The sequence below is a fragment of the Dermacentor albipictus genome, chromosome 9, assembly GCF_038994185.2.
Source record: "Dermacentor albipictus isolate Rhodes 1998 colony chromosome 9, USDA_Dalb.pri_finalv2, whole genome shotgun sequence".
NCBI lineage: Eukaryota > Metazoa > Arthropoda > Arachnida > Ixodida > Ixodidae > Dermacentor > Dermacentor albipictus.
The window spans coordinates 127,936,689-127,951,342 of NC_091829.1; the positions used below are offsets into that span (position 1 = coordinate 127,936,689).

The window sequence follows — 14,654 nt, forward strand, 5'->3', positions numbered from 1 at the left end:
AATCTGATGTAGATTTCAATTGGGAAACACCGCAACGCGGCGCATTTGAAGAACTCAAACGGCGCATGCAGTCGCCACGGTTACTTGCGCAATTCGACAAGCACACCGATACAGAAATCAATACTGACGCCAGTAGCCTAGGTGTTGGTGCCGTTCTAGTCCAGAGGAAAAACGGACTTGAATGGGTGATAGCGTACGCTAGCCGGTCGCTGTCAAAAGCGGAAGGCAATTATTCTGTGACCGCAAAGGAATGCCTCGCCATCGCTTGGACTTCTGCAAAATTTCGCCCTTTCCTATATTTCAGGTTGTTGAAAGTTGTCAGTTACCATCCCGCATTGTGTTGGCTAGCGAATTTAAAAGATCCTTCAGAACAGCTAGCGCGGTGCAGCCTCAGACTACAAGCATATGACATCACTGTAACCGACAAATCCGGACAAAAACACCCTTACGCCGCTTGCCTATCACGCGCCCGCATTGACCCACCGACGCAAGATGATGTGAATGACGACGCCTTCCTTGCAATAATAAACGCGGAATGCTTCGCTGAACAGCAATAAGCACACCCGGAGATAACAAGCCTCGTCGGGTATTTGAAAGGGTACACCGACGTTGTCCCCAGGGCCTCTAAGCAAGAATTGTCTTTCTCCTCGCTTGAAAGCGACCTAATAGTAAAGGATATCGTCAGAAGCCAACAAAGAGTGACACCAAAGACAGCATAGGGGAATTTACTTGCGCTTACTAAATGAAATAAAGAAACGTCAAATTAATGGAAATGAATGTGGATGAAAAAACAACTTGCCGCAGATGGGGAACAATCCCACAACCTTCGCATTTCGCGTGCAATGCGTTACCAATTGAGCTATCGCAGCGCCGTTTCCCCACCACTTTCTCGAGTATTTATGTTTCCTAGTAGAACCCTGGGAGTGTTAGCCAGCGCCCCCACTCACAAACCTTGGCGGCGGCCGTGGAACATCGTTTCGGCCGTAGGCGTCACGAGAACGTGATCTTCTTGCGTGAAGGCAGCCGGTCAATAAACCCACACTTGTTACCTCTGTCGCGTTACAGAGTCACATCAATCGCCTTGTCAAGCAAGGTATTGCGCCATCTAGGTGTTACTGTGCACGCGATGGCTAAAAAGCAGATTCTTCCACATTACAGTGTACCATCTATCACCTTGTCAGGCAAGGATTTGCACTACCTAGGTGTCACATGTGTACGCCAAGGCTGACAAACATATTCTTTCTCGTTACAGGGTACGACCTGTCTCCTTGACAAACGACGAATTGTTTTATCTAGGTGTCACTGTGTACGTGAGGGCTGACGAGCAGATTATGGCGTGTTACAGTGTACCATCGATCACGTTGTGAAGCAAGAAATCGTGCTTCCTAGGCGTCATATGTGTAGACGGAGGCTGACAAAAATATTCTGTCGCGTTACAGGGTAGGATCTATCACCTTGTCAAACCCCGAATTGCGCTATCTAGGTTTCACTCTGTACGCGAGGACTGAGAGACAGATCCTGTCGCGTTGCAGTGTACTATCCATTACGTTGAGAAGCAAGGAATCGCGCTACTTAGATGTCATATGTGTAGGCGAAGGCTTACAAACATGTTCTGTCGCGTTACAAGGTACAAGCTATTGCCTTGTCAAGCAAGGTATAGCGCTATCTAATTCGCGAGAGTTGACAAACACATTCTGTCGCTTTGCAGTGTACCATCGGTTGCCTTGCGAAGGAACGATTTGCGCAACCTAGGTGTCATATGTGTACGCGAGGGTTGACAAACATATCCTGTCGCGTTAAACGGTATGAGCTATTGCCCTGGGAAACCACGAATTGCGCTGTCTAGGCGTCACTCTGTACGCGAAGGATGACAAACAGAATCTTTCGCATTACAGTGTACCGTGGATCACGTTGTGAAGCAAGGAATTGCGCTACCTAGATGTCATATGTGTAGGCGAAGGCTCACAAACACATTCCGTCGCGTTATGGTGTACAAGCTATCACCTCATCAAGGAAGAACTTGCACTACCAAGGTGCAATATGTGTACGCGAAGGCTGCCAAGCCTATTCTGTCGCGTTACAAGGTACGACTATCCGCTTGTCATGCAAGGTATTGCGCTATCTGGGTGTCACTGCACGCGATGGCTGACAAACAGATTCTTTCGCATTACAGTGTTCTATCTGTTACCTTGTCAAGTGAGGATTTGCGCTATTAGATGTCACATGTGCACGCGAAGGCTGACAAGCATATTCTGTCGCATTACAGGGTAGGACCTATCGCATTGTGAAACCACGAATTGCGCTATAAAGGTTTCACTCTGTACGCGAGGACTGCGCAACAGATTATGTCGCGCAACAGTATACCATCGATCAACTTCTGAAGCAAGGATTTGCTCTGCCTAGACGTCATATGTGTAGGCGAAAGCTGACAAACATATTCTGTCGCGCTACTGGATAGGAGCTATCGCCTTGTCAAGCCACGAATTGCGTTATCCATGTTTCACTCTGTACGCGAGGACTGAGAAACAGATTCTGTCGTGTTACAGTGTACCATTGATCACCCTGCGAAGCAACAAATTGCGCTATCTATGTGTCACGGTGTACGCGAGGGCTAATATACATATTGTGTAGTGTTAAAGTGTACGAGTTATCCTCATGTCAAGCATGCAACTGCGCTATCTAGATGTCACTGTGCACGCGACGGCTGACAAAGATATTCTGTCGCCTTACAGGGTACCATCTGTCGCCTCGTCAAGGAAAGATTAGCGCTTCGCAGGTGCCACATGGGTTAGAGAGGGCTGACGAAGAGATTCTAGTACATTACATGATGTTTATGAAGTTTTAAAGCAAAAATTGCTCGCCGAGCTCGAGGCACTTTTTCGTGCTTATCTGACCTCTAGCACCAAAAGTGTCTAATGTGAATGGCACCATGGTAGGAGCCATGCAGTGAATAAATAATTTCCAAATTTAACGTTTCGAGCGGAGAGTTTCGCGCAATAGTTTTTATAGGGAACTTTGGCGATATTATCTACGAGAGCTGAAAGCAGTGGCGATTCAGCCAGCATTGGAATGAAATTGAGTCCCTTGATTTGCCTTAATATTTGTCCTTTCAGCTTCACACCTGCTTTTTAGATTTCATTTCATTTCATTTCATTTCATTTATTGAAGCCTTAAAGCCCCGGAGGCAGTACATAAGGCGGGGGCAAACAAAGTATGAGGAACTCTTCATCACGCAAAGGAGGGAAAGGAGGAAAGAAAGACGGACGAAGAATAGAAAAGGAAACGAGGCTCAGGAAGGAACCGAGCAAGCGGCACTATCATCAAAATTACTGTGTAATAAAAGAAAAAAAGAACTACTACACACAGCTAAACACATTCTACATGAATACTTCTAAATACATACTACGCATGAGACTGAATGAATAACAAATAATTACTGAACAGGGGTCAAGTAGCAAATTCATTTTTAACAAAACATTCTAGGTGATGTGGGTTGTTAGTTCCTCACGGAAAATTGTGTGGTCGGCGGAATCAGCAATACAGTCGCGAAGAGTGCTGCACAGCACTATTGCATTTGGAAAAAAATAACCCTTCATCAAAGACGTCCGGCACTTAATGTGCGCTATTGGACAGTTGTGCTTGAGGCGGGGGTTGTAGTCGAGGGTGTCTGGCGTGATAGTGGAAAGTGTGAAGCATGCAGAGGCGCGACGTGATTGGAGACTGGATAGATCGAGTGTGTGTTTTAGTGCAGGTATGCTGGTTTCACTGGAGTAGTTTGACATGATAAAGCGTGCAGCACGATTCTGAATGGCTTGTAATTCGCAGTCATATCATGAGAAGCCAACAAACACTGACACCAAGGACAACATAGGGGAGATTACTTGTGCTTAATAAATGAAATGAAGAAACGATAAATTAATGGAGATTAAAGTGGATGAAAGAACAACTTGCTGCAGGTGAGAACCGAACCCACAACCTTCGCATTTCGCGTGCGATGCTCTACCAATTGAGCTACCGCGGCGCTGTTTCCCCATCCACTTTCTTGGGTATTTATGTGTCCTAGTAGAACCCTGGGAGTGTTAGCCAGCGCCACCACTCACAGACCTTGGCGGCGGACTTGGAACGTCCTTCTTGCCGCAGGCGTCACGAGAACGTGATCTTTTTGGGTGAAAGGCAACTGGTCAATAAACCCACATGTGCTACCTGAAGGCATCAATGTTGCCAGATTCGAGGCCCTCGTTATGTAATAAACGAGAAGAAAGGGGGTTAACCGAGGGGCCCGATTTTTATTAGTCATATCATAAGAAGCCAACAAACACTGAGACCAAGGGCAACATAGGGGAAATTACTTGTGCTTAATAAATGAAATGAAGAAACGATAAATTAATGGAAATTAAAGTGGATGAAAAAACAACTTGCCGCAGGTGGGAACTGAACCCACAACCTTCGCATTTCGCGTGCGACGCTCTACCAATTGAGCTACCGCGGCGCTGTTTCCCCATCCACTTTCTTGGGTATTTATGTGTCCTAGTAGAACCCTGGGAGAGTTAGCCAGCGCCACCACTCACAGACCTTGGCGGCCTCCAACTTCACTGTGAGTTGTGACGTCTCTCTCTTCCCCGCCCTTAAAGTTGAGAGTATAGTATGCTCGTCGGGATCCCTCGCCAATGCGCATCAAAAATGTTGCGGCCTGAAGTTTTCGGACGGCAGAGTCAGTCCCGTCGCCATTGCAACTAAGTCAAAGTTACTTTTTCATACGGTCCAATTATGACAGTGCCTCCAATCGTGCCTAGTGTCATCGGTAGCTGCACGTAAGCTGTCACCAACCTTGTCATTGCTCATTCTGGGTTGCTACCAAAGGGATCATGACACACTTACTATCGGTGCATGCGCACCAAGAGATATATATGCAGCAGAGGCAAGGCCTGCGTGCCTCAAGGTTGGTTGTCTGGCCAGCTGCGCGGCACTCGTGTTGCTTAAGTAAAGCGCTCTTGTTCGAACTGAGGGCCCTGGTCTCTCTTTCTACACACCTGCGGACAAGCCACCAAACTCGCTTGCAGCTGGTGCGTAGGTTCATTCATACTAGACACCTGGTCGTAAGAAAACGAACCGCTGCCCCACTCTTGGCGCCATGTCGAGCAGCAGTAAATAACAAGGAGGCCCACTCTAACACTGCTAGCGATCGCGCTGGTTTGTGTTCCATGATGTCACTTTGTAGTTCGGAACCAAAGACGAGAAAGATGAGAAACGGCATACGAAAGTGCTAACTTCCAGCTTAAGGTTTATTTCTGATACAATAAAATTCATACATGAAAATCACGCGCATGAGTCAGTATACACACGCTTAAACTCACAAGAACCTAACCAACAAGGACCACCGCACATTATCAAGCATAAAAAGCGGGCACACTCAACTCTAGTTGACACCTACGTAAATCGAAGCATTGTTGTTGCTTGGCTCATGAACTACGAGTATGTGTGTGTGTCTGTATGAAATGTGATGTTCGCAGTATAAATATTGACATGGAACAGCAGCATTGCAGTGGATGTTACACAAGATGTATGCTACATACACATATTTACATGCAGCGTATCATATATATATATATATATATATATATATATATATATATATATATATTGACACGTGTACTTATCTTTCTCGGGCAACCACGTTTCGCCGCTTAACAACTGTAATCGCAGAGCGAGGGACGCGCCTGCATGTATCCGACGTTTCTGGAAAGTTATCGACGCTTCTATCCGCGTGTCTGTTGTCGCCGAACCTTGTGTTATCAGATTTCATCGCGTGACACGAATGGTGTAGAACTTTGTGGAAGACACGCGGGTCCCATCAGTTAATCTGGAACATTCGATGACTGATCTATAAAAGCCGACGCGCTTGACCCGCTGATCAGATTTTCGACGATCGCCGAGCGTGTTCGCCGCTATCGTTGCGCTATAAGTGTAGCCTGTTTTGTGGGCACAGGTTCGCCCAATAAAAGTTAGTTTTCTTGTTCACAGTATTGCTACTGTCTTATTCAACGTCACCACCACGTGACATCTGGTGGGGGTGCTTGTGCGTTCATGTACCGAACGCCCCCGCAAAGTCGCGACCCAAGCCCGAAGCCCGAGGACAGAACCAACATCGCCGAAGACCAGCGTGCTAGCCGCAGACTGCAAGGACTGCCCCCAGAGCACGGACTTCTTTCTACCTGAGACGACAAAGAAGATCGTGGTCAAGACAACGCCAATGGCTGCCCCGGCGTCCCCTGTTATCCTACAACAACCCCGGGACCCACCAACCTTCCATGGAGCAGCGACTGAAGACCCGGAATCATGGCTGGAGACCTACGAACGAATCGCAACATTCAACAACTGGGACTCCGACGAGAAGCTGCGGCATGTCTACTTCGCCTTAGAAGACACCGCCAGAACTTGGTTTGAGAACAGGGAATCGACCTTGACAACGTGGGACCTGTTCCGTAGCGGCTTCCTACGCACCTTTACAAGCGTCGTGCGCAAGGAAAGGGCTGAAGCTATGCTGTACGCCCGAGTGCAGCTACCAAACGAGAACGTTGCCATTTTTACGGAAGAAATGAGCCGTTTGTTCCGCCACGCCGACCTGGATATGGCCGAGGAAAAGAAAGTCCGCCTACTGATGCGTGGGGTAAAGGAGGAACTTTTCGCCGGGATGGTAAGAAGCCCACCGAAGACCGTCGAAGAGTTTCTTTCTGAGGCGACGAACATCGAGAAAAAACTCGAAATGCGGAACCGGCAATTCAACCGCCGTACAGGCTCTACCCACTACGCAGGAATTCAATCGCTGGCCACGGACGATCTGCGCGAGACCATCAGGGCCATTGTGCGCGAGGAACTGCGGAGGGTCTTGCCTTCGTCGCAGCCTCAAGTGGCCTCGATCGCCGACATCGTAAAAGAAGAGGTGCACCGATCGCTTGGAGTTCCTCAAGTGCAACCAGAACCACCGCAGCCTCAGCCGCAAGCGATGAGCTACGCCGCCGTCGCCCGCCGTCAAGGTCCCCTTCCACGACCGCGCCAGGACCCCGTAACGCCGCAATTCCGTCGACCACCACCGCCGCCGCCAGCACGCCCACCCGTCGCCCAGCGCAGCTACCCGAGGAAGACAGACGTTTGGCGTGCTCCTGACCACCGCCCGCTATGCTACCACTGCGGAGAAGCAGGTCACGTCTACCGACGATGCCCGTACCGAGAGATGGGACTGCGAGGTTTCGCCGTCAACGCGCCGCGTCCACAGCTTGGAGAGCGCCCACGTGACATCGCCGACTACCTCGCCGCCACTCAGTGGAGCCCTCGACGACCGTCCCGTTCGCCGTCACCAGGCCGCTACCTGTCGCCGCAGCGCCGACCGTACACCGGCCCAGCCCGGGGCCGCTCTGCGAGCCCATATCCGGAAAACTAAAAGCAGTAACCGATGGAGGTGCGGTTGCTGTTCGTCGAACTGACGAAGATCCTCCGCCGCCGACGAAGACGACGAAGAGACCATCTCGACGACCTAATGACGACAGGCCGCCGTCCCGAAGAAGTCGGGAAGCCAAGACTACACCGACGAAAGACGACATGACGACGCAACGTTCCAGCTTCAGTTCAACACGACGCAGCCGTGATCCGACGCCAAGACCCAACTGCAACGCCAGACAAAGAACAACCGACCTCGACGTGCTTCTCGACGGCCACGCAGTCACTGCCTTAGTCGACACAGGGGCCGACTACTCCGTAATGAGTGGACACATCGCCGCCCAGTTGAAGAAAGTTAAGACCGCATGGGAAGGCCCTCAGATTCGAACCGCTGGAGGACACCTCATCACGCCGACTGGGATCTGCACGGCAAGAATAACCATTCATGACCGGACTTACCCTGCCACCTTCGTTATCCTCCAACAGTGTTCACGAGACGTCATTCTCGGTATGGACTTCCTCAACCAACACGGCGCAGTCATCGACCTGAAGTCGAAGTCAATAACACTGTCGGAAGATCATGCGATACCGCCGGAGAGCCCTCGTAGTCACCACGCCTTGAGTGTGCTCGAAGAGCAAGTGAGCATCCCGCCTCGCTGCAGCATTGTTATTTCGGTCAGCACCGAAACACCCGCTGACGTAGAAGGCGTCATCGAAGGCGACCAACGTCTACTGCTAGACCGTGAAATTTGCGTCGCAAGAGGGATCGCTCGACTGCATGAAGGGAAAACTGAAGTGTTGCTGACAAACTTCAGCCAGGAGTTCAAGCACATCAACAAGGGCACGACGATCGCGTACATCGAGGAAATTCTGGAAACAAGTAATGCGTTTGTCCTCTCGGATTCCGCCGCATCTACCCCGACGACTGTGGTTCCCGAACCAGACTACGACATTAATCCAAATCTCCCTATGATTAAGCAACAGGAGCTCAGAAGTCTCCTCCGACGATACAAAGGCTGCTTTTCGACGTCATCGAGGATTCGACAAACACCAGTCGCCAAGCATCGCATAATCACCGAGGAATGCGCTCGACCACTCCGTCAGAGCCCTTACCGCGTTTCGCCGCGAGAACGCGAAGCTATAAGAGAACAAGTCGACGAAATGCTGCGCGACGACATCATCCAGCCGTCGAAAAGCCCGTGGGCATCCCCTGTTGTCCTGGTGAAGAAAAAGGACGGAACCCTGCGTTTCTGCGTCGATTATCGTCGTCTGAACAAGATCACAAAGAAGGACGTATACCCCCTCCCACGGATAGACGACGCATTGGATCGGCTCTGCAACGCCAAATACTTCTCGTCCATGGACCTCAAGTCTGGCTATTGGCAAATAGATGTCGACGAAAGAGATCGCGAACAGACCGCCTTCATCACCCCAGACGGCCTCTACGAGTTCAAGGTTATGCCATTCGGACTGTGCTCGGCGCCTGCAACGTTCCAGCGCGTGATGGACACGGTTTTAGCAGGATTGAAGTGGCAGACCTGTCTCGTATACTTGGATGACGTCGTCGTCTTCGCCGGAAATTTCGACGTTCACCTTAGGCGGCTTGCAACAGTACTAGAGGCCATCAGGTCATCAGGACTTACTCTGAAGCCGGAAAAGTGCCGCTTCGCTTACGAGGAGCTTCTATTTTTAGGCCACGTCATCAGCAAATCTGGAGTCCGCCCCGACCCGCAGAAGACAGCGGCCATAGCAAAGTTCCCGCAGCCCATCGACAAGAAGGCAGTGCGTAGATTTCTTGGCATGTGTGCCTACTACAGGCGATTTGTCAAGAACTTTTCGCGCATCGCTGAGCCGCTGACGCAGCTAACTAAATGTGACGTCGGGTTCAAGTGGGAAAAGCCGCAGGCCGACGCATTTCAAGAACTCAAACGACGCATGCAGTCGCCGCCCGTACTTGCGCACTTCGACGAGCACGCCGATACCGAAATCCACACTGACGCCAGTAGTCTAGGCCTCGGTGCCGTCCTAGTCCAGAGAAAAGATGGACATGAACACGTGATAGCTTACGCTAGCCGGTCGTTGTCAAAAGCGGAAGGCAATTATTCTACAACCGAAAAGGAATGCCTCGCCATCGTTTGGGCTACAGCGAAATTTCGCCCTTACCTATATGGCAGGCCATTCAAAGTCGTCAGCGATCACCACGCCTTGTGTTGGCTAGCGAATTTAAAGGATCCCTCTGGACGGCTGGCACGGTGGAGCCTCAGACTACAAGAATACGACATCACTGTAACATACAAGTCCGGACGAAAACACTCAGACGCCGATTGCCTATCACGTGCCCCCATTGACCCGCCGCCGCAAGATGACGAGGATGACGACGCCTTCCTAGGAATAATAAGCGCTGAAGACTTCGCCGAACAACAACGAGCGGACCCGGAGCTTAAAGGCCTCGTCGATTATTTGGAAGGGCACACCGACGTTGTCCCCAGGGCATTTAAGCGCGGATTATCTTCCTTCACGCTTCAAGACAGTCTACTCGTGAAGAAGAACTTCTCACCAGTCCGCGCCAATTACCTTCTTGTTGTCCCGTCAGGACTTCGTCCAGAAGTATTGGACGCCCTACATGACGATCCGACCGCTGGACACCTCGGATTTTCCCGGACACTATCGAGGATACAAGAAAAGTATTATTGGCCGCGCCTGACCGCCGACGTCGCCCGTTATGTCAGAACATGCCGAGACTGTCAGCGACGCAAGACACCGCCGACAAGGCCAGCCGGATTACTACAGCCAATCGAGCCTCCTTGCCGACCATTTCAGCTGATCGGGATGGACTTGCTGGGACCCTTTCCGACGTCAATAACCGGAAATAAGTGGATCGTCGTGGCGACGGACTACCTCACCCGCTTCGCTGAAACAAAAGCACTGCCGAAAGGTAGCGCAGCCGAAGTGGCGAAATTCTTTGTCGAAAACATCCTGCTGCGACATGGCGCCCCAGAAGTCCTCATCACCGACCGAGGCACGGCCTTTACAGCGGAGCTCACCCAAGCCATTCTGAAATACAGTCAGACAAGGCACAGGAGGACAACGGCCTACCACCCGCAGACGAATGTTCTTACGGAGCGGCTGAATAAGACCCTCGCCGACATGCTAGCGATGTACGTCGACGTCGAACACAAGACCTGGGATGCCGTCCTGCCGTACGTAACATTCGCTTATAACACGGCGGTACAAGAAACAACACTGATCACGCCGTTCAAGCTGGTCTACGGCAGGAACCCGACGACGACGCTTGACGCCATGCTGCCGCATGTAACTGACGAAGAGAATGTTGACGTCGCTAGCTATCTCCAGCGCGCCGAAGAAGCCCGACAACTCGCGCGCCTACGGATCAAAAACCAGCAGCGTACCGACAGCCGACACTACAACCTCCGACGACGCTTCGTCGAGTACCAGCCCGGCGACCGTGTTTGGGTATGGACCCCGATACGCCGGCGAGGACTCAGTGAGAAGCTGCTGCGACGCTATTTCGGACCCTACAAGGTCATCCGACGTATTGGCGCACTAGACTATGAGGTCGTGCCAGACGGCATTTCGCACTCACAGCGGCGCCGCGCACGATCTGAAGTGGTCCACGTGGTGCGCCTTAAACCATTTTACGGACGCTGATGAACTTCCTTAGTTTGTTGTTTTCTTTGATACGAGTGCTTTTCTTTGTTACTTTCGTTTGTTTGCAGCATCGGGTCGATGCTTTTTAAGAGGGGGGTAATGACACGTGTACTTATCTTTATCGGGCAACCACGTTTCGCCGCTTAACAACTGTAATCGCAGAGCGAGGGACGCGCCTGCATGTATCCGACGTTTCTGGAAAGTTATCGACGCTTCTATCCGCGTGTCTGTTGTCGCCGAACCTTGTGTTATCAGATTTCATCGCGTGACACGAATGGTGTAGAACTTTGTGGAAGACACGCGGGTCCCATCAGTTAATCTGGAACATTCGATGACTGATCTATAAAAGCCGACGCGCTTGACCCGCTGATCAGATTTTCGACGATGGCCGAGCGTGTTCGCCGCTATCGTTGCGCTATAAGTGTAGCCTGTTTTGTGGGCACAGGTTCGCCCAATAAAAGTTAGTTTTCTTGTTCACAGTATTGCTACTGTCTTATTCAACGTCACCACCACGTGACAATATATATATATATATATATATATATATATATATATATATATATATATATATATATATATATATATATATATATATACGCTTCTGATGCGTTGGTTTCCCCAACTGCAACTGCGGATCGAACAGCGCCAAGCGTCTGAACGCGCTGACTTGTGCGCGAAGAAGGGTGCTAGTGCCGCTCGTCGATACATTCATCCTTGGCGTGATGCTTTCAACATCAGCCTTTTGTGCTGGGCGCCTCGTGTTCGAATACTACCATCGGAGTAGTTTATGAACGCTTGTAATTTTGTAACACGGTACTTTGACACTGGCTTATCAGAAAAAAACTTGCATATCAGACATACGTTTGGCCGAAACTGGTGTACGCATCGCCTATCGGCACCCTTCACAAGCATATCTCACCTACGAATTACAAACGAGAAGAAAGGGGGTTAACCGAGGGGCCCGATTTTTATTAGTCATATCATAAGAAGCCAACAAATACTGACACCAAGGACAACATAGGGCAAATTACTTGCGCTTAATAAATGAAATGAAGAAACGATAAATTAATGGAAATTAAAGTGGATGAAAAAACAACTTGCCGCAGGTGGGAACCAAACCCACAACCTTCGCATTTCGCGTGCGATGCTCTACCAATTGAGCTACCGCGGCGCTGTTTGCCCGTCCACTTTCTTGGGTATTTATGTGGGTATTCTTGGGCATTCTGCCACTGAAATCCTACTAACACCATGTCCATGACGCGCTGGAGCGTTGTAGGCGCAGAGCACAGTCCAACTTTAATGAATTTCTATTTGGTTCACAGACACCAGCAATTCGTTTACTGACTGACTCACAGGACGACCCTTTCTTGCAAATACATGCCATTCGGAGAACCAGAATAATGGAGGGCGTCGTGGACAGACTTGCTAAAAGAAACTGCTCGTCGAAAAACCCTTGCGGAGAAAATCAGGAGAAATTTGTCGGGTGCCGGAGCACTGCTGCCATTTTAGCCATTTTGTCGGCAAAATTGGTGACTTAATTGTAACCTGAGTGAAATTCTTTTTCTAGTTAGCGACTGGCGAGATCTTTTTAGACGCTGAATATTTGGCGACATTTTAGTGACTTCAAAATTAGGAGAGTTGCTTTGATGGTGGCCTTCTGGAATGCCTTTTGTCATATTTAACAGCTGCATGTAAGCTACACGTAAGTGGCTGAAATTGGCTGTACATCGCGCATGCTCAGTGATCATGATGGCGCAATGGATCCCACCACAGCACAGCAGGCACCAGCGCTGAATGGTATCCGACCTCAGTTGAACGACGTAGCAGCCGTGGTCTTGCGGTCTGGGGAATATACCTATCGGCGGCGCTACATTGTCGCGTTGGCCTTAGGCTCTAACATGCTAGAAAATATTCAGTCAAGTTTGTTAGCTGAATGCCACTTCACTTTCTTGTTCGCTATTAACACAGGACGGCGGAGAACACCAGGCCTTGCAGAGAGACGGTGAAATGTTTTGTGTCCATCAAGCCCTTCCTGTCTTGCTTGAACCACATGCAATGCCCTGTTTATAAAGACGGTGAAGTAAGTGGTACACATTTTCGCTACCCAACTACTGTGCCGACGCTAACTTGCCGAAATAGAAAGTTTTTATTTAGGCTGCACAAACCTATAGATATGGCAAATACTGCCTTCAGATATATGGTGCTTTAAGAAGTAGGAATGGGCGTCCTCGCTATGAAGCAGCAGAAGTTCTTCGTTGCCGGTAATGACGATTGAACGGGAGGAAATGACCACGCCGAAGAACATAGGGAGGCGGTCGTTTCAATGGAGATGCGGCTTAACGGTTCCGACCGTTACATTCATTCTTGTTTGTGGGCAGGAGGCCATCAGGCGCGGAGGCATAATGGGAATACGACGCACACGATGGAGATGCTGGCTCGTAACTCGCAGACCTCGTAATGCAACCAAACAATAAACGGTACAGGGGCTGTGATCAAGCTCGTCGCTGTTAGGCTATGACTGTGAATTTAGTACAAGAATTTTCTCCGTAGGCGAATCTATCTAATGGGAAGAAAGAAGTGCCCTTAAGAAAATGACCAGGAACGTAGGTCGTTGATGAGGTGAGCAGCCGGAAAATAATGCATTTGCGATTGAGCCCTCACGTTACCTAGAATCGAAAAGATAAAACGTAGTACAAGAAGAAGCACTGTTATGTCCCGCTTTTCTGGGCGAACCTGTAGGCATGAGTAAGAGTTGTGGCGCTCTATACCGGCATAAAAACATGCTCAGAAACAAAGATGTTTGGAAAAAACAATGGGAAGACGCTAATCGTGACTGACAAAACTTCGAAGAAACAATAGAACCGGAATCGCCTCTGCTCTCTTCCACACAACGAATTGAACTGTGGTAAATAAGACCTTAGCAATGCTGTCGCAAACACATTGATGTGGAAATCGCGGATCATTTGTGTACATGGGCGAGTAAATTACTATCGCTTATTTGCGTTACATACCTTATTATCATTTATTCAATACTACAAACCTTGTACATGTCCAAGCAGGGTGGGTAAAATGACAAACAAAGAAAATATCAACATAGGTCAAAGGTATAATAGTGTTACGAGAGACACTAAAGAACCATTCCAATCCGTTACAGTACGAGAAAAAAAATGAAATCTTGAAAAAATCTTTTCGTGCAAAATACGGTGTATGCAAATTAGAATGATGGTGATGAGTATGCGTTCATGTTGAAGACTATTGATAGCGTGATGGGTAATTGCTAGGTCGCGATTCCGAAGTAAGAAAAGATATTGCAACTTCAAAGTTTTCCTTCTCTTTTCAAGACATGAAATGCCATTAGCCTGCATTCTTTCAGAGGGTGAGTCATACGGAGAAAATTTTGAACATATCAACCTTTCCTCCGCACCTTTTTCAGACGGGTAATATTGTGTTTAGTAAGCGGGCTACAAACAATGCATGCATATCGATGTCTCTGTCTAATTATTCCGTTGTACGCAAGTAGTTTTACACTCTGGGGTGAATTATTAAGCTTA

At 49.2% G+C, this 14,654-nt stretch overlaps 1 non-coding gene across 1 annotated transcript; it reads right to left on the reverse strand.

Moving 5' to 3' along the window:
• Positions 1-4,416: 4,416 nt before the first annotated feature.
• Positions 4,417-4,489, reverse strand: TRNAS-CGA (transfer RNA serine (anticodon CGA)). The gene has a single exon. It is a non-coding gene; the product is annotated as a tRNA-Ser (tRNA).
• Positions 4,490-14,654: the final 10,165 nt, after the last annotated feature.